Below are 21489 nucleotides of genomic sequence, written 5' to 3' on the forward strand. Positions count from 1 at the left end.
CATGAGCAGGCAATATGGCAAGAAAGCCAGAAACCGGTTTCACAACGTCATGAAACCAGTTTGCAATCGTTCACTCAGCCTGTCGATGGCAGGCCACATTTCCCATCATCGGATATCAAGAACCTCATTGTAATACATCTGCATATCATTATAAGGACAGCCCACTGGAATCATCCCCTTACTGCTGGATCATCCGCCCACGTCAGCAGGAAAGCACACTGGTGCAGAACATGTCTTAGCAAGTATGACAATCAAAAGTTGGGACTTACTGCCAAGGCCTTGCTCACATCATGGACACCAGAGGAGGGTAAGATGCTGGAACCCAACAGCAAATGGTCTCTAGAGGACCATCCATGGCATGCTGGGTGGAGTCTCAAGGACAGGGAGGATGCGGTTGGGAGAGGGAGAGAGTACGGGGAGGAGGAGGTAATGGGGGAGAAGATGGCAACTGGAGAGGTAAGTGTAAGGAGGATGGAAAATGTAAGGGAAGGAGTTTGGAGGGGGTAAGGACTGCGGAGAGGGGATGGAATCCAAGGGGAGGAAGGAGTGCAGAGAGGGGAGGCCAAGGGGAGGAAGGAGTGCAGAGAGCGGAGGGAGTCCAGGGGGAAGAAGGAGTGCAGAGAGGGGAGGGTGTCCAGGGGGAGGAAGGAGTGCAGAGAGGGGAGGGAGTCTAGGGGGAGGAAGGAGTGCAGAGAGGGGAGGGAGTCCAGGGGGATGAAGGAGTATGGAGAGGGGAGGAAGTAAGGATGGAGGAAGAATTAAGAGTGGATGAAGGAGTCAGGAGGGGGGATGGACTAAGCTGGGTGGGGGGCTGAGTCCAGGGTCAGGGGTGGGGGGAAGGGGTTCCAGTGGAGGAAGGGGTTCCAGGGTTGAAGGATGGGATTTTTGGGAAGGAAGGGAACATGCACATTCACCTGGACATCCCCGAAAGAAAGGGTTTTGTCTGGAAGGTCACGGAAGGGGGATGGAACATGGGGGGGTGGTCAACTGTGATGGGGGAAAGGAAATGGGTGACTGGGGAAGGGGAAAGGATGGGGGAGTGAATGAAATACTGTATCACCACTGTACTGTCTGAATAACAGTGAAATAAGAGTCGAGGTGGGCGCGATCAGGTGCTGCATGGAAGTGTGACCAGTGGGGTGTGGAGATGCAGGTCAGCTCAGATGGACAACTGAAAGTGAATCCCAGCAGGCAGCATTGAAAATGCTCAGGACAGTCAGGTGAGTGTGATACGGGAAGTATCCACATGCGTGGGAGAATGCTTGCATTAGGCTCCGAAAGGCCCTGCCACACACACACACACTTCTCCCTCCAGAATCACTCATTGACTGGCTGCTCCCTCTGCGGTGACAGAAGATGAGGCTGAGGGGCTCACAAGAAATGGGGACCTGGAGCGAGAGGACAAGCTTCTGAGGTTCCTGAGTGGATGGCCTAGGGGTATCCAGCTGCTGCTCCTCCTCCCTTCAGGTGCCCAAGGGCCCTTGAGGGGAAGAAGCACCTGGAGGGATGTTAAAGTGCCCCAGTTCCCTCTCAAGTTGCAACTTCAGGAACTCACCCATGGCTACTGCGATGGAGTGCAGGTCCTCACTCATCTCCGCATTCTACTGGACCAGGGTCTCCTTGGCATCCACCACCCTCCCCATGGAGACTTCTATACGTGCACATGTGGGCATCACTGCATCAGAGAGCAGGCAGACACACTCCTCTGACCCATGTGCCACTCTGTTGAGGAGTTCCAACAGCTCTGCGTGATGTTCTCCCACCTTCTGCTGACTCCCCACAATGAGTTGAAAGACCAAATCCCAGAGGCTCATCACCTGATTCAGACCTCATAAATGCTTCTTCCTCAGCAGTACTCCGAGAGTTGGGGAGCTCGGCTGAACCTGTCACCTGCTGCTGTGGACATGTATCCGTGCGGTGACCACCAGATTGTGAACCCAAGCCTACTCCAGGTCTAGGTCCCACTGAGGCATGTGTCTCTGCGCTGGTGGAGGGTGTGGGTAGACACTGTGATGGGTCTTCCAGGCTGCTTATTTCCAGCTCTTCAATGGAGGAGGATTCCTCTTGGCTGGAGATGAGGACATGGATGGTGCTGAGGGACTGGCTGGCTGAGGGTGTCAGTTGCTAGGCAGAACTCCCTGTGAACCAAAGTAGAGATAATTAGTACATGACAGCAGAGTCAAAAGCAGGAGAGAGAGAGCACTCATAGTTGCATTGAGAGAGGGATGATGTGGTGCAGGATCCTCACAAGGGTGTTCACCGCCGATCTCACCGTCGCCACAGGCACGGTCCACGTCCTCACCAGCCAGCACATTGGCCGCTCCTCAAAGTGAATGAGTGTCCTAATGTGGGCCACTCCACCCCTGGTCTGGGATCTCTCCCTGCTGATGTGAGCAGGCTTCTCCTGAATGGAAACAGATGGAGAGAGTGTGAGCAGGACACATGGCACTGAGTGGAATGTTTGTGTGGTGAGTGGAGACATGGACGGGATGAGGACACGAGCTCCAGAAGATATGATCTTGATGGAGGTGTGAGGGTGTCTGTGAGAGTTAGTGGTGTTATCCCTTGAGGTGTGAGATCCCTGAGGGTGTGTGATGGGTTTGTGAGTGTGTGAGTTGAGAGTGATGAGAAGAGTGACTTATCCTGGCATAAAGGATTAGATCATTCATCCTGTAGTGGCCCTGGCTGGCTGTCCTCTTTTGCAGGACAGTGGCGCTCACCACTGCTGCCACCACCTCCCATGCTGGATTGGTGATGCCACTGCCCTTCCTGCGGCCAGAGTGGGGGTAGGGGACATCACGGTGAGCCTCCACGGCATCCAAAAGGTGCTCGAGGGATGCGTCACTAAACCGGAGGAGCTACAGTCTTTTTACCTTAGGCTCAGTCATGTCCGAAGACGGCACCTCCTCAGCAATTCTGCAGGTGCTGCTCCTGTCATAGTGTAGGGGGGGTTCTGTAGTAAAATAGGAAACGAGCAAGTTTGGTCTCCAACGATTCACCTGTTAACTTTTTCATTCCTGCCTTATAAGTTTGTCCTGCTCTTTTCACCAGTCTGTTTGATGACGGATGGTATGGTACAGTCTTCACGTAATTGATAACGTTGAGGCTGATATATCATTGAAATTCATTGCTCATAAACGCAATACCATTGTCTGAGACGATTACCTCTGGAAATCTATGGGTGGCGGAGTTCTGACGTAGTTTTTCTGTAGTAATGCTGGATATTGGCGACTTTACCTCATAAATGTCTAACCACTTGGAATGAGCATCTATAATCAGTAGAAACACGGTTCCAAGGAAAGGACTGAAATAGTCAATGTGCAATTGTACCCAGGGTCTACCAGGCCACTCCCATGGGTGTAATGGGGCTGCCAACAGCAACTTTTGTAGCTGATGACATTGCACACAGTGTTTTACCACCTTTTCAATATCACCATCCATTCCCGACCACCAAAGGTAGCTCTGCGCTATCATCTTCATTTGGGAGATTCCTGTATGGGCACTGTGTAGCTCTATTAAAAGCAGTTCCCTTCCTTGTGCAGGAACTACTCCCTGTGCACCCCATAATAGAATACCATCTTGACTGCTCATCTCTGTCTCCGGTTGAAAAACGGCTTCAATTCATCAGAGACTGGTTCCTGGGACCAACCATGTTACACTCGGTCTCTCACTCGAGACAGGACTGGATCGCAATTCTTCCAGTTTCTTATCTGCCTGGCACAGACTGGTTAGGAATCTAGAAAATTCATCACTAACACAAGCTCTTGAGGAATTGGGACATGATCATTGTTCTCTTGCAAACGAAGGCAACTTAGGGCATCAGTATTTGCTATATGAATCCTGGTCTATGTACAAAGGTGTATTCATATGCTGCCAAAATTAGAGCCCATCTTTGTATTCATGCAGAGACAATGGGAGGTAGAGCCTTTTCCTTACTAAACAGACCCAGAAGTGGTTTGGGGTCAGATACTATCATAAAATGTCACCCATGCACATATTTTTGGAATTTTTTTACACCAAAAATAATCGATAGACCTTCCTTTTCGATCTGAGAATATCCTTTTTCAGCTGTGGTAAGTGTCCTGCATACATAACCTATCAGCCTCTCTGGGCCATCATGCATCTTGTGAGATAGCACCGCTCCCACTCTATAGGGGGATGCATCGCAGGTTAGCACCAATTCCTTTGTCTGGTTATAATGCACTAACAAATTTGAAGAGTGTAAGAACTGTTTTACTTTCGAGAAGGCTTCTTCTAGGGATGACTCCCAAACCCAACGCTGGTTTTTCTTTAGCAGTGAATGTAGAGGGGCTAGAACCATTGATAAATTTGGTAGAAATCGCCCATAATAATTTACCATTCCTAACAATGCTTTAAGTTCAGAAATGTTCTAAGGTGCAGGTGCCTCTCTGATTGCCTTAATATTCTCTTCAACAAGGTGTAACCTTTGGGCATCTACCTGGTTGTTGAAATAAATGACTTTATTTGCCTGAAAAGTGTATTTTTCCTTCTTTAGGTGCATTTCTGCTTCTAAAAAGTGTTTCAGGACTTCCTCCAGGTTAGTCAAGTGTTCTTTTTCTGCAAATCCAGTTATCAGTGCATGTCCATGTAGACCACAACCTGAGGTAGTCCCTGTAGCAAGCTCTCCATTGTCCTCTGAAAAATGGCACAGGCTGAGGAAACACCGAAGGGCAGGCGTGTATATTGGTATAACCCTTTGTGCGTATTTATGGTCATAAATTCCCAGGAGGCATCATCCAGCTCCAGTTGCTGAAATGCATGACTCATGTCAAGCTTTGTCTATGTTGTCCCTCCTGCTGGTTTGGCATATAGGTCTTCAATCTTGGGAATAGGGTACCTGTCCAGTTTGACTGCTTTGTTGACTGTTAGTTTATAATCCCCACAGATCAGGACAGTCTGGTCTGGTTTAAGGACAGGGACTATGGATGTTGCCCACTCTGGGAACTGAACCACTTTTATGACACCCAGCCTCCCTAGCTGGTTCAGCTCAGCATCAATCTTCTCTCTCAGGGCATATGGCACCAGTCTTGCTTTCAAGATGTGAGGGGTTGCTTCTGGGTCCATGTAAATCTTGGTCTTTAGGCTTGGATTTTTCCCAGGTCGTCCTTGAAGAGGGTGCTATATTTTTTTAGCAGCTCTGGTAGTCTACCTGCTCACAACTGGAAGATTTTAGACCAGTTTAATTTAATCTCCTTCAACCTAGAAGGCTTGGTCCTTCATCTTCTATTACTATTACTAGTAGCTATGTCGATTGCTGTCTATAATGAGCAGTTGCTCTGGTGATACTTTTTACTTGGATTTTTTCAACTGTGTATGTTTTCAACTTGACAGATGTTTGTTCCAAATTTAATTGTTGCTCACCTTTATTTAAATATCTGAAAGTGTGTCCTCCTATTACAGTGGTAGAAGCACCCGGGTCTACTTCCATTTTTAAAGGTTTACCATTCACTTGCACAGTGACAGTAATTGGCTCTGTCTTCCCAGTTTGCATGTTGAATTATGAATAAATATCAGGATTGGTTGTTTCAGGCTCATCTACACTATAGACTTCATTGAACTTTGTTTGTTGTTTGGAAGCCTGTTTAAATCTCGCTTTATGCTGTCTCAATATGTACCCACTTCCGTGACAAAAACAACACTCTACTTTTTAAATTGCCAATCGCTAGAAGACTGATTGTTTTCACGTCGATGAAAGTTATTTTCTGATTTTGTTGCTAAGTTGTTTCCTCTCATTTTTTGGCTAGCGGGGACTGTTTCCTGCTTCGCGGCAGAGTCCCAGCTTTTCACACCACTTTCGACTGACTATTCCTCCCCAACAAGGAAAACTGCGCCATTTTAGGCCCCTTGAATTGCTTGTGAATCCCTTACAGTGCTTTCCATCACAAGTGCTATTTCTAATGTTTTCTTAAAATCAGGATTCACTTCAGCCAGCAATCTTCGCTGAATAGTGTCTTTCTGCACCCCACATACTAAACGATCTCTGAGCACGTCATTCAGGGTTTCACTGAAATCACAATATCCCGTTAGTTGTTTTAATTTGGCCACATAGGTAGCAATTGTCTCCTCTGGGGCTTTATTCCGTGAATTGAACCTGAGCCTTAGCATTGTGACTGAGAGCTTGGGTTGAAAATGTGCCATAATGAGATCTACTAATTTACTGAAAGTCTTTGAATCTGGGCCACTGGAGGCTGTCAAGCTTCGAATTAAACTGTAGTTTTTGCTCTCCCAAATACTCAGGAGAATCACTCTCTTCTTTTACTTCCCCGTGATTTTGTTTGCTTGAAAGAAGAATGCAAGACATTCTATATATTGAGACCAATCATCTGTGGCTGGCTCAAAGGGATAAATTCTGCCAAACTGTGACATTTCGGATGAGTGTATCTTCTTTTATTTTTAACGGAATTAGATACTCACAATTGCTGGATGAGGTACAACACCGAATCTGATTTATCCTCATCACCAGTTTGTTATAGAATTGATCTTCAGACAACTTTTCTTAATGGAGATTATTAACTTTATTTACAAGGCAGCAGCAGCAACTACACGTGTGCATCAAACTCCATAACTAAAGAAGAACTCTCCCTCTGCAGAGATTCCTTGCGCTGCTAACACGTTGGTTTACACAGGATTATTCTTAAAGCTACAGTCTTACATTTCCCAAAACTATAATTACTACAATCTCCATTCAGTTCGGCAGGATCGTAATATCCCACCAGGTGGGAGGGGCCATAAAATCCTGGCCATGGGTTCAAATCCCACCATGGCAGCTACGGAAATTAAATTCAATTAATTTAATAAATCCAGAATATAAAGCTATTCCTGGATATGGTGACAATGAAACTATCTTCGATTGTTGTTCACTAATGTCCTTTAGGGAAGGAAATCTGCTGTCCTTACCTGGCCTTGCCTACATGTGACTCCAGATCCACAGCAAAGTGGTTGACTCTTAACTGCCCTCTGAAATGGCCAAGCAAGACATTCAGTTGTATCAAGCTGCTATATAAAAGTCCAAATAAGAATAAAATTGGACGGACCACACTGCTCAGTCAACCTTGCAACATATTCCTGGGCCAAGGGGTTATCCTATGATGTGAGGTTAAGTAAATTGAGTCTATATTCTCTGGAGTTTAGAAGAATGAGGGGCAATCTCATTAAACCTATAAAATGCTGTAGGGCTCGACAGGTTAAACACGGAGAGACTCCGCTGATCAGGGAATCTAAAACATGGGGGCACAGTCTCAGGATACGGGACTGATCCTTTAGGACTGAGATGAGGAGAAATTGCTTTACTCAAAGGGTTGTATACCTTTGGAATTCTCTACCACAAAGGTAGAATGTTCCATTGTTGAATATATTTAAGGATGGGATAGACAGATTTTTGGTCTCTCAGGGAAGTTAGGGAGTTGGTGGGAAAGTGGAGTTGAAGCCCAAGATCAGCCATGATCGTATTGAATGGAGGAGCAGGTTTGATGGGCTATATGGTTTTTTCCTGCTCCTATTTCTTGTGTTTTTCTACTCCTTACTAATGTATGGGGACTTCTGCCAAAATTGGGACAGCTGTACCACAGACTAATCTAGCAACCGTCTGATACAGCCATATTCAATGAATCATACCTTACAGACAATGTCCCAGAATTCTCCAACACCATCCCTGGGTAGGTTGTGTCCCAATGGCAGGACAGACCACCAGAGATAGTGGCACAGTGGTATACATTCAGAAGGTCGTTACCCTGGGAGTCCTCAACATCAACTCTGGACCACGTGAAGTTTCATGGCATCAGGTCAAACATGGGTAAGGAAATCTCCTGCTGATTATCATTTACCATCACTTCTCCACAATGCACCCCCCCCCACCCCTCAGCTGATGAATCAGTACTTTTCTATGTTGAGCACCATTTCGAAGAAGCACTGAGTGTACCAAGCGCATAGAATGTACTCTAGGTGGGAGACTTCAATGTCCATCACTAAGAATGGCTCAGCAGCACCACTACTGACCAAGCTGGCCGAGTTCTAAAGGACATAGCTGCTAGACTGGGTCTGCAGCAGGTGGTGAGGGAACCAACAAGAGTGAAAAATATACTTGGCCTCATCCTCACCAATCTATCTGTTGCACATGCATCTGTCCATGACTGTATTGGTAGGAGTGACCACTGCATAGTCCTTGTGGAGACAAATCCCATCTTCACAATAAGAATACCCTCCATTATGTGAGTGACATTATTACCATTCTAAATGGGACATATTCATAAAATATCTAATTGCTCAAAACTAGGCATCCATGAGGTGCTGTGGGCCATCAGCAGAAGCAGAATTATACTCAAACACAATCTGTAGCCTCATGGCCCGGCATATTCCTCACTCTACCATTACCATCAACCCTGGTTCATTAAGACTGTAAGACAGCAAACCAGAAGCAGCATACCTAAAAATTGGATGGCGACCTGGTGAGGGTACAACACAGGACTACTTACATGCTAAACAGCAGAAGCAGCAAATGATAGACAGAGCTAAGCAATCCCACAACCAACAGATCAGAACCAAGCTCTGCAGTCCTGCCACATCCAGTCATGAATGCTGGTGGGCAATTAAACATCTATCAGGGGGAGGAAACTCCACAGATATCCCCATCCTCAATGATGAAGGAGCCCAGCACATCAGTGCAAAAGACAAGGCGGAAGCATTTGCAACCATCTTCAGCCAGAAGTGCCAAGAGGATGATCCATCTCGGCCTCCTCCTGAGGTCCCTAGCATCATAGGTGCCAGTCTTCAGCCAATTCTATTCACTCCACATGATATCAAGAAATGCCTGAAGGCATTGAAGACTGCAAAGGCTATGGGCCCTGACAACATCCTTGTTGTAGTACAGGAGACTTGTTCTTCAGAATTAGCTGCGTCTTTAGCCAAGCAGTTTCAATACAGGAACACTGACAATAAGGAAAATTGCCCAGATATAACCTGTCCTCAAAAAATAGCACAAATCCAATCTGGCTAATTACTGCCCCAACCGTCTGCTCTTGATCATCAGCAACAACACTATCAAGCAGCACTTACTCAGCAACAACCTGCTTGCCATCCTCTTTTTGATATAAATGAATGCCCTGGATTTGGGTATAGTTGTTCGAAGTTCTGAATTGACTCAGAAGTTGGAAATACTGTATACTAAACAATGCAGAGTGTAGGAACAGACTTCAGTAGGTTGTACAGTGAGGAGGCAATACAAACAAAATTGTACAATTTTAAAGCTGGTGCAGAACAGTGAGATTGTGAGGTTTAAATGCACAAACCTTTGAGCATGGCAGGACAAGTTGATAAAATTGTTTTTAAAAAAAATGCATGGAGAATCCTTATATGGAAGCATAGCTTACAAAAGCAAGTCAGGCCTTGCAGTTAACTGCAGTTATGCTAAACCTTTATTAATCACTGGTTAGGCCCCAGCTGGTGTATTGTGTTCAGTTTTGGGCATCACACTTTAGGAAGGATGTCAGATCTCAGCAAGGGTGCAGAGGAGATTTACTGGAATGGTGCCTAGGATGGAGGACCCCAATGATGTAGAGAGATAAGGGAAGCTGGAATTGTCCTCCTCTGAGCAGAGAAGGTTCAAAGAATTTTAATAGACCGGTTCAAAAATGTGAAGGATTTTGACAGAGTAAATCAGGGGAAATTGTTTCCACAGGCAGGAAACTTGGTAACCAGAGAACACAGATTTAAGATAATTGGTTAAAGAAGCAGAGGAGAGAGATGAGGAGAAATAACTTTATGCAGTGAGTTGCTATTACTTGTCATGTACTGCCCTGAAAGGGACACCCCAAAATCTTCCTTTCTATTGTGTGATATAAGGTTTGGCCCATCTGCTACTGCTTGTACGGTATCACAGCCAAAGGTGAATCTCACTCCTTTTATCTTAAAGAGAATTAGCTTTGATTTGACTTTATCATAAAGCAGTAGATTATTGCTATTACCATGACAATGCTGATGATATTCAATCCTCCTCTGATTGAAAACAGGCTTTAATCTGGAAGCTCATCCTTCCTGTTGGAAAATTAGCTACTGATCTCTCACATGCTGGATCCTGACACAACACAGAACCTATGAAATATCTTCTGTATTACAAGGCCAATAGAGGAACAGACATAGGCCATTCAGCACCTCAGGCTTGTTCTGTTATTCAGTTAGTTCATGGTTCATTATAACTCCATTTTCCCACCCTAGCTCCAATTCTGACGAATGCTGAGCTAATGATGGGATCCGACTTTCATCTCTTTATATTCCAGCTGCTTGGAGATCAAGGACAGGCTAGAGGAACTTTCTGAGAGCAATATGATCACTGGAGCTCAAGTAAGCCACCTCAGGAGGTATGCAACCATATCGACACGTTAACTGCGTTCCTCTCCGCAGATGCTGTCAGACCTGCTGAGTTTTTCCAGGTATTTTTGTTTTTGTCATGCAACCATATCTGTTCAGGTTTACTCTGAGGGCATTCAAAGAAGTGTCCGCACACCAAGCAGATCAGCTACAAGGAGCAACCGTCTTCTAATAATCAGATGAGGTTCTTGAAAGCAGGACCAGGAGGCTGGGTAAGGATATTATGTTCTACAGCTTAGAGAGAGAGAGAGAGAGGGGGGGAGAGAGAGAGAGAAAATATTACAGCCTACATCTCCAAGCTGACTTCGTTGGACTGGATTTTAAGTTTCCCATTATGGCCTGGGGGGCAGGGGCCCAGAAAATGGTGAGGAATGGCCAGGGGTTGAGTGTCCATCGCCTACCCACCACTATGGCATTCTGGCAGCAGTGGGGAAGCTGGAGGATGGCCCTCCAGCCAAAGGCCAATTGTGCCACTTAAGTAGTCAATTGTGGACCTCTTCCAACCACCACTGGAGTTTGACCAGTAGCGGGTGGGTTCTCTGCTATGTGGGGAGATTGCCTCATGCACCCTAGCAGCCTCTCTGTGGGCTTGGTGGGAGTGTCTCCTAATGGGACAGTTTGTAGCAGCAATGACCATCCCCACAGCCAACAGTACAGCTACAACACTGCCCTTACCAACAATCCCAACCATCCCCCACCCTGACCTCCAATCCCCTCACCAGGGCCTGCCTGACTGGTCCCAGTGACTCCCAACCCCATTTAGCTTGTTCTGAGGGTGTGGTCCAGTGCTGCATCTCTTCACTGAGTGCAGTGCCAACAGCGTCCAATATTCTTGGTGCCGTTGCTAGGACTGGAAAGCTGCCAGTCCTCTGATTGGCTGCCAGCTCTCGGAGGCAGGCTCCCATCCTTTAAAGGTGCCAGGACCCCAACAGCAGCTCATTAATTGCACAATGGGCCTAAAATGAAGCTAGGCTCCCCAAATGACCGAGATTAGGTTGCCCTTGGCTTTACATACGAACGTACGAGTATACATACAAATGTACAAACGTATCAGCTAGGAGCAGGAGTAGACCATTGGGCCCCTTGAGCCTGTTCCACCCCTCAATAAGATCATGGCTGATCTGGTTGTGGCCTCAACTCCAGTTTCCCACTTACCCTCAATAACCTTTGAATCCTTTGTTAGCCAAGGATCTATCTACATCTGGCTTAAAGATATTCATTGACCCTCCCTCCACCACTCTCTGGGGAAGAGACTTCCAAAGATTCACAAGCCTCTGAGGGGAAAAAAATTCTTCTCACCTCCTTCTTAAATGGAAGACTCTTTTGTAGTAACTCAAGGTATAATCTCTCTTGCTGTCTATCAGGGGTTACATGATGTTCTTGGAGGCTCCGACCAATGAGCCCTAAGCATGGAAAATCCAATGGGTGGGGCTTCCTAACGAGAGTCCTGATCAAACATGTAGCATCTGAAAAGCTCACTGTAATAAAGTTTATCTGTTCCTTATTGAAACCTGTCCAGTCCATCAAGTCATTACATTTGGCAACGAGGGTAAAATAGCTCCGACGCTTCAACTCACTTTGTTACCATGAGTACATCGAATTTTAAGAAAAAAGAAAAGACTACTCACCAGTCATGCCACTCTTCGGCAGAATCAACCCTTACAATGTGACTATGGAAGGCTGGAGCCAGTGTGTAGAGCGCCTTGGTTTTTAATTCATAGCAAACAAAATTACCGCGGAGGACATACAAACATATGGACAAGGAGCAGGAGTAGGCCATTCAGCTCCTCGAGCCTGCTCCGCCATTCAATAAGATCATGGCTGATCTGATAGTAACCCGAAATCTGCATCCCAGCTACCACTGATAACCTATCAACCCCTTGCTTACCAAGAATCTATCCACCTCCGCCTTAAAAATGTTCAAAGACTGCTTCCACCACCTTTTCAGGAAGGTGTGAGGCGATACACTTTGGAAGGAGTAATTTGACAAGGAAGTATTCAATGAACAGCATGGCACTAAGAAGTTCTGGGAAACAAAGGGACCTTGGCATGTGTGTCCATAGATCTCTGAAGGCGGAGGGGCATGTTAGTGGGGTGGTGAAAAAGGCATATGGGACACTTGCCTTTATCAATCGAGGCATAGATTACATAGATTACCAGGGAGGTCATGTTGGAGTTGTATAGAAACTTGGTGAGGCCACAGCTGGAGTACTGTGCGCAGTTCTGGTCGCCACATTATAGGAAGGATGTGATTGCACTGGAGGGGGTGCAGAGGAGATTCACCAGGATGTTGCCTGAGATGAAACATTTAAGTTATGAAGTGAGGTTGGATAGACTTGGGGGTTGTTTTCATTGGAGCAGAGAAGACTGAGGGGCGAAACAGAAACAGAATTACCTGGAAAAACCCAGCAGGTCTGGCAGCATTGGCAGAGAAGAAAAGAGTTGACGTTTTGAGTCCTCATGACCCTTCCACAGAACAGGGGCGACCTGATCGAGGTGTACAAGATTATGAGGAGCATGGACAGGGTGGATAGGGAGCAGCTGTTCCCCTTAGTTGAAGGGTCAGTCACGAGGGGACATAAGTTCAAGGTGAGGGGCAGGAGGTTTAGGGGGGATGTGAGGGAAAACTTTTTTACCCAGAGGGTGGTGACGGTCTAGAATACACTGCCTGGGAGGGTGGTGGAGGCAGGTTGCCTCACGTCCTTTAAAAAGTACCTGGATGAGCACTTGGCACATCATAACGTTCAAGGCTATGGGCCAAGTGCTGGTAATTGGGATTAGTAGGTAGGTCAGGTGCTTCTCACGTGTTGGTGCAGACTCGATGGGCCGAAAGGCCTCTTCTGCAACATGTGATTCTGTGATTCTGTGAAGAGGGTTCCAAAGACTCACAAACATCTGAGTGAAAAAATTTCACCTCATCTTGGTTTTAAATGAGCAACGCCTTATTTTTAAACTCCACTTTCCCACTTACCCCCAATAACCTTTGAATCCCTTGTTAGCCAAGGATCTATCTACCTCTGACTTAAAAATATTCATTGACTCTCACTCCACCGCTCTCTGGGAAAGAGTTCCAAAGATTCACATGACTCTGAGGGGAAAAAAATTCTTCTTACTAGAGAAGAACTTTAGAGTTGATCTCTAATTCTAGATTCCCCCACAAGAGGAAACATCCTCTCCACATCTACCCTGTCAAGAATCCTCAGGATCTTATATGTTTCAATCAAGTCACCCCTTACACTTCTAAACTCCAGCGGATACAAACCCAGTCTGTCCAACTTTCCTCATAAGACAACTCACCCATTCCAGGTACTAGCCTGGTAAGCCATCCCTGAACTGCTTCCAATGCGTTTACATCCTTCCTTAAATAAGGTGACCAGTACTGTTCACGGTACTCCAGATGTGGTCTCAGTAGTGCCCTGTACAACTGAGGCATAACCTTCCTGCTTTGGTATTCAAGTAGCAATCCTTTTGCATGTATGTGGTAGCAAGACATACAATCTCATTCACAACCTAACGGCTCTGAAGGCATCCAAATCTAAGTCCTTAAATGAATTAGTGGACCTCGTGAAACCGCTTTTCCAGCTGAAGCCATCTATAATAATACAGCAGTTTGAGTTTAATTCCAGAGTTAGGGCTCCGGGGGAACCCATCGCAACCTATATAGCAAAACTGAAACAGTTGACAGAACACTGACTTCAGGGACACACTGAATGATGTTCGTGGGACTGATTAGTTTGCGGAGTTCACAATGACACCATTCAGCCCCATTTACTCGCAGAGGTCGACATTGATTTGAAGCGTGCCCTGGAAATAGCACTTGCCATGGAAAGTGCTGCGAGAGACTCACAGGCCTTGCAATACATACAACATAGCACTGTTCTTCCCGTGGGGCGGGAACCTACTGCCAAGTGTAGCGCGAAAACCAGAGACACAGCAACGAAACAAGAAGCAACGTCCACTGTTAGAAACATGAAAAGGCCGAATAGAAACACTTCAGCAGCGACTCTGAAGTTACACTGTCACAGCTGTGGCGGTGACCACATACCTGACACCTGCAGATTCAAGGAGGCAGAATGTCATTACTGCCATAAGAAAGGTCATGTAGTAAGGCAATATGGGGCAAAGTCGAAACAGCCCATAAAACAGCAAACCAACATGACTGAATTGAAAAATACAGCAGAACCTGAAGCTGCCAATTCCAGCATTTATTCCCAGTATAACATAACCGCTTTAAAAACCGAACCTATCACTGTCCCAATCAAATTAATAAGAAGCCACAGAAAATGGAGGTAAGTACAGGAGCCTCAACCACAGTGGTGGGAGAACACACATTTAAATACCTAAATGAAGGTACCCAGCCACTGAATCTGGAGCAGATAACTTGAAGACATACACTGGAAAATCTATACATGTCAAGGGCATCATCACAGTACCAGTGTCTTACAGCAACAGACAGCTCAGCTTCCAGTGATAAAAGTGACAGGAGAAGGACCTAGTCTTCTGGGCTGAGACTGGTTACAGAAAATCAAGCTTGACTGGTCTAAAATATTTCACCTGAAAATAGGAGGAGTTCCTGAATTGCTAAGGAAATACGATAGTGTATTTTGGGATGAATTAGGGAAGTTAAAAGGTTTGCAAGCAAAAATATATGTGGATTCTCAAGTGACACCACATTTCTTTAAGGCCAGGCCTGTGCCTCATGCATTGAAGGAAAAGATGGATGGGGAACTGTGCTGGTTAGAAAAGCTGGACATCATCCAACCTGCAAAACAAAAGAAAAAAAATAAAGAATAAGTAAAGTGAGTGTTGATCCTCTAGAGAGTGACAATGGGGAGTTAATAGTAGGTAATAAGAAAATGACGAAGAAATTAACAAATATTTGGCTTCTGTGTTCACTATAGAGGGTACAAAAAACATTCCAGTAATACTGCAAATCAGGAAGTGAATGAGAGAAAGGAGCTTGGTGAAATTGAAATCACTAGGGAAATGGTACTGAGCAAATTGATGGAGTCGAAGGCTGGCAAGCCTCTAGGTCCTGATGGACTACATCCTATGATCTTAAAAGAGGTGACTAATGAGGTAGTCGATGCGCTGGTGTTAGCATGGATAGAAGATTGGTTGGCTGGCAAAAAGCAGAAAGTATGCATAAATGGATCTTTTTCTGATTGGTAGGGTGTGACGAGTGGAGTTCCGCAGGGGTCTGTGCTGGGGCCTCAACTTTTTACGATTTACATCAATGTCTTAGATGAGGGGAGTGAAGACATGGTGGCTAAATTTGCAGATGAGACAAAGATAGGTAGGAAAGTATGTTGTGAAGAGGACATGAGGAGGTTGCAGATGGATATAGATAGGCTGAGTGAGTGGGCAAAGATCTGGCAAATGGACTTTAAAGTGGGAAAATGTGAAGTTTTTCACTTTGGTAGGAAGAACAAAAAAGCAGAGTATTAATTAAATGGAGAACAGCTTCATAATTCTGAGGTGCAGAGGGATCTAGGTGTTCTAGTACGAGTCACAAAAAGTGAGTATGCAGATAGAGCAAGTAGTTAGGAAGGCTAATGGAATGCTATCCTTTACTGCAAGAGGGGTTTATCATAAAAGTAAGGATGCTATGCTTCAGTTATACAGGGCATTGGTGAGACCGCACCTCGAATACTGTGAGCAGTTTTGGTCTCCTTGTTTAAGGAAGGATGTAAATGCATTGGAGGCGGTTCAGAGGAGATTTACTAGATTGATACCTGGAATGAGTCTTATGAGGAAATGTTGGACAGACTGGCTTTGTTTCCACTGGAATTTAAAAGAGTGAGGGGTGATTTGATTGAAGTATACAAGATCCTGAATGGTCTTGACAAGTGGACATTGAAAGGATGTTTCCTCTTGTGGGTGAGTCCAGAACAAGGAGGCACTGTTTTAAAATTAGGGGTCACCCTTTTAGGAAAGAGACGAGGAGAAATTTTTTCTCTCAGAGGGTTGTGCAACTTTGGAATTCTCTGCCTCAGAAGATGGTGGAGGCGGGGACATTGAATATTTTTAAGGCAGAGGAAGATAGATTCTTGTTAGGCAAGGGAGTCAAAGGTTATCGGGGTTAGATGGGAAAGTGGAAATCGAAACGCAAGAAGATCAGCCATGATCTTATTGAATGGCAGAGCAGGCTCCAGGGGTTGAATGGTCTACTCCTGTCCCTACTTCTTATGTTCCTATGTTCTTATGTTCAATTCTCAGAATGGGCAGCACCCATAGCTCCAGTGGTTAAACCTGACCAATCCATAGGCATTTGTGGGGACTACACATTGACCATGAATAAGGCAACCAAACTGGATAAATATCCTATCCCAAGGATAGACGATTTATATGCAAAGCTAGCTGGAATCAAATCCTATACAAAACTGGACATGAGCCATGCTTACCAACAATTAGAGCTGGATAGCACATCTAAAGGATACGTGACTATCAACACACACAAGGGTCTTTATCAGTACACTCATCTATCCTTTGGAGTATCGTCTGCATGTGCAATCTTCCAAAGGACAATGGAGAATCTTTTGCAAGGATTTCCCCGTGTGGTAGTATACTAGATGATGTTCTGATCACAGAGTCAACCAAGACTGAACATTTGGCCAACTTGGAGGAGGTGCTAAGAAGATTCATGGAAGCCAGTGTGCGATTAAAGAAAGAAAAATGTACATTCCAAGCACCAGGAGTTACTTACCTGGGTCACAGGGTAGATGCCATGGGTTTGCATCTGGTAGAAGAGAAAGTTCGGACAATAAGAAAGGCGCTCTCTCCGTCCAATGTAACCGAACTTAAGTCTTTCCTGGGTATGATTAACTACTATATTTCTTGCCAAACTTATTAACTATGTTCGCACCATTACACTAATTGTTAAAAAAGAATAATTGTTGGTCATGGAATTCACAACAGGAAGAAGCCTTTGTGAAAGTAAAGAAACTGTTGCATTCATCATGTTTATTGGCACGCTACGACCCATCGAAACAATTGGTGTTAACATGTGATGCTTCTCCTTATAGTGTAGGAGCTGTGTTATCACATAGAATGGAAGATGGGTCAGAAAAACCCATTGGCTATGTCTCCAGAACCCTCTTCATAGTCAAGGAAGGTTATTCCCAACTGAAAAAGGAATGTTTATCAGTGATATTCAGAGTGAAGAAATTCCACCAGTATCTCCATGGATGACATTTCACCATTGAATCGAATCATAAACCATTAATGGGTTTATTCAGTGAGGATAAAGCCATTCCGTCAATAGCATCAGCAAGAATACAATGTTGGGCTTTGATATTATCTGCGTATGCACCGTCATGCACCGTCCAGGCTTACATATTGCAAATGCGGATGCACTCAATTGTCTCCCATTCCCAGATAGCATTGTACATGCTTCAGTGTCACAAGAAGTTGTGCTTGTACTGAATTTCTTAGATTCTTTGCCTGTGTGTGTGAAGCAAATAAGGAATTGGACAAACAGAGATCCAATTTTGTCGAAAGTCAGAGACCTTGTATTGAAAGGGTGATCAAATTCACCTGTATCTGAAGGGATGAGACTATTCCATGCCCAAAATACAGAGTCAAGGTGGAATCTTGTTGTGGGAATCTAGAGTTGTCATCCCATTACACGATAGAGAACCACCCTTGACAGAGATTCACAATGTGCATCCAGGCATATCAAAGATGAAAATATACTTACACGAAGCTGTGTCTGGTGGCCAGGCATTGACAGTAACATTGAAAGAATGGTCAAGCACTGTCTCCAGTGTCAGCAACAACAGAAGTTGCCTGTTTCAGCTCCCCTGCATCTGTGGGAGTGGCCTTGTTGACCCTGGGTTGGACTGCATATCAGTGATGTTGGACCATTCTTAGGTACCATGTTTCTGTTGATCATAGATGCACATTCTAAATGGATGGATGTGTATGAAGTCAGATCACCAACATTGAGCGCAACTATCAAAAATCATTGTTTTAGCCTACATGACCTACCGGAAATCCTTTCTGGTAACGGTTCAGTCTTTACCAGTACAGAGTTTCAGAGATTGATGAATTTAAATGGAATCCAACATATTAAAATAGCTGTGTACCATCCCTCATCAAATGGTTTAGCTGAGAGACCTGTGCAAACTTTCAAATCTAGAATTAAGAAGTTATCAGAAGTTACTCGAGAAACTCGACTTTCCTGATTTCTTCTCATACAATGATACATTCGACTACAGGTTCAACACCATCTGAGTTATTGATGAAACGCCGCCTACATAAAAGGTTAAGTCTGGTGTTTCCAAACTTGGAGGGGAAGGTAGAGAAGAATCAGAGTAATCAAAAATTGAATCACAATATTCATAGCAAAGCTCACAGATTCACTGCAGTAGACACAGTATTCATGTGGTATTTCAAAAGTGGGCCTTGTTGGGTTCCTGGAACCATTACCTCAGAAACTGGTCCCTTATCCTTCCTTCCAAGTGGAAGTGGAAGACAGAATGTTCTAAAACATGTGGACCATCTTCGTGATAGAGAGACATTCCAACAACCAACCTGGAATGTCCAGAACTTTAAGAAGTACTACCAATAAGGGTCATAGGGCAGAGGTTAGAGGATAAGAAGGGTTATCCATCTGAGCAATTCTGTGTCCATAAGCTGGACTTAGTGGGCCAGAAATTCGCTTGCCCTGAGTTGTGGGCAAAAGAGTTGTGAATTGCAACATGCCCATGTCCATTCAGATTGATGTGGGCAACATGCAAAATTCGTGTATTTCAGAGCTTCTGGTGCACCGCTGGTGTTGCTCTCTCCTTCTTAATGCTGCCAGCAAGATCTACACCCAGCAGGAGGCCCTAGCAGAGTTATTTGATGTTCATGTGATACAAGGCAGCCTGCTCTTCATAAAAACTGGCTGCCTCTTAAAGGGAAGCTGCAATGTAAATTCTTGGAAACCAAACACTAGAACAGACAGAGGGATCCAGACTGACAAATGTGGCACTGGAAACATTAATGATGCAGGTGGACAGGAGGGGAGATGCCATCATTCTGTGGGTGGCCAGAATACCTTCAAGGGCCACCCACAAGAGTAAGTGGGAGCAAATGGCCAGGGAAGTCAACACCTGGAGTCTGGACCTGAGGACCTGGTAGCAGTGCATTGGAAGTCTAATAACCTCACACAGGTGATCAAGGTCAGTGAATACATCTTCACATGATACCAACTCTCCAAAGCACCTACCTCTCATACTGCACAAAGCATCACACGCCATCACACTTATCAGCACTCACTGGCACTCTGGACTCATACCTAACATTCTAAGATTCCTTCTCACCCTCATACGTTCTAAAACATGTGGACCATCTTCGTGATAGAGAGACATTCCAACAACCAACCTGGAATGTCTAGAACTTTAAGAAGTATTACCAATAAGGGTCATAGAGCAAAGGTTAGAGGATAAGAAGGGTTATCCATCTTAGCAATTCTGTGTACATAAGCTGGACTTAGTGGGCCAGAAATCCGCTCGCCCTGAGTTGTGGGCAAAAGAGTTGCGAACTACCAGTCTCACATCCACCTCTCACTGCCTCCACGTACAAACAACTATTCAGCTAGGGCAGGAGCATTACCCAAACACAATCATTAACATTCTGCCCTCTTGCTTGCAGGACAAGGTAATAAATTATAAAAGGGAGCATAGCAGAACCAGAAGGCTCAAGAGTTCTTGACCCTATAGAAGAAATGGTTGTCTGCATCATGGTTGCAATTCTAATAGAGCCCGCAAAATTGACATTGCTGAGAATATTGTGAATAACAATATATTCCTGTCTTATGCCCCTTCTCCCAAACTCCCAGCATATCCTCATTCTGATATCATGATGAGCAAGCTGCTGATGGTGTGACCACGGTCCTCCTGCTTCGCAAACCAACCCCCTCCATCCCTAACCCCAACCTTTACTTTCTGAATTTCTGCTTTCAGACACCCAAGATCTGCCACCAGCCCAAGTATAGGAGCTCCAGGAGGAGGAGGAGGAGAAAGTGCAAGAGAACAGTCACTTGATCCAACATTTGAAGCCACCAGCTCAAACATAAGAGCTGCATTTAGCTTGGAAGCTGGTATAGAGTTGGGATCTGTACCTGTCACTGGACACAAATGGAAATGGTGGACCATTTGCCAGTTTATTGGAGGTGAGGGGGCAGACAAGTACCACCGCAGGGGACTCTGATGAGGATCTTGATGGGGTGACATATAGGAGAGCCCTGATAGGTGTGCACATTGAGATGCTGGATGCATTGCCTGGCTTGTTAGACAGCCTCCTGTCATTACCAAGAAGACTGAAGGAATCTGGCCCCAATTTGGCAGCAGGTACTGAACTCTCCACATCCTCTGCTCCAGCTCCCTGTCATCCTCCAGGACCCAGAGGCACCAACACTGCTGCACTCATACAAGTTGCAGCCTTGGTGTGGATATATGCCTCTGCCATTCCATGTGAAGATACAGCAACACTCTCTATAAATGCAGGAACTCACCAAAAACCCTACAAAACACGCCAGTGCATTTGCAGACACTTTGCAACAGAAAACATTCCAAAGTTTTAACTTACATGCAATCAGGTGCCTGGCCTTTTAAATAATGCTACTGCACAGTCCATCCTGCTATTTAAGCCTTCTTTTTTCAAAAGTAGACAACACAGGCATTTTTGGGGTTGTGGCATCACACCAGCCGGCTGTGCTATGCAGCATCAGGATGTCATGTTATTATAGTGATATAATAGGCACCAATAGCTCACAAGGGATTTGGTAAACATGTTGTGGGCTCATTTATTAAGACTTGGCACAAGAGAACAGTTATACATTGGTAGAAGCTTAAAGACAGCAGAGCTGTATGTGTGTGTGCTCTGCTCAAAGCAAAGGTGAAACTAAGACTGGATCACATGACACAATTCCCTTCTAGTGATGTCATGCTAATATCCCTGAAAGGCATATTACAACATCCCCCTTTATTTTCAGAGATATTTACCCCCTTCCAAAGAAATATAACAAATTACAATACATGTTCATGTTTACTTATCATTATATAAGTGTATGGAACTGATGAGTCTAGGAATCACTAAAGTGTAGAGGTAATCTGCTGG

Source organism: Carcharodon carcharias, chromosome 7 (genome assembly GCF_017639515.1).
Source record: "Carcharodon carcharias isolate sCarCar2 chromosome 7, sCarCar2.pri, whole genome shotgun sequence".
In the NCBI taxonomy this organism is placed as follows: domain Eukaryota; kingdom Metazoa; phylum Chordata; class Chondrichthyes; order Lamniformes; family Lamnidae; genus Carcharodon; species Carcharodon carcharias.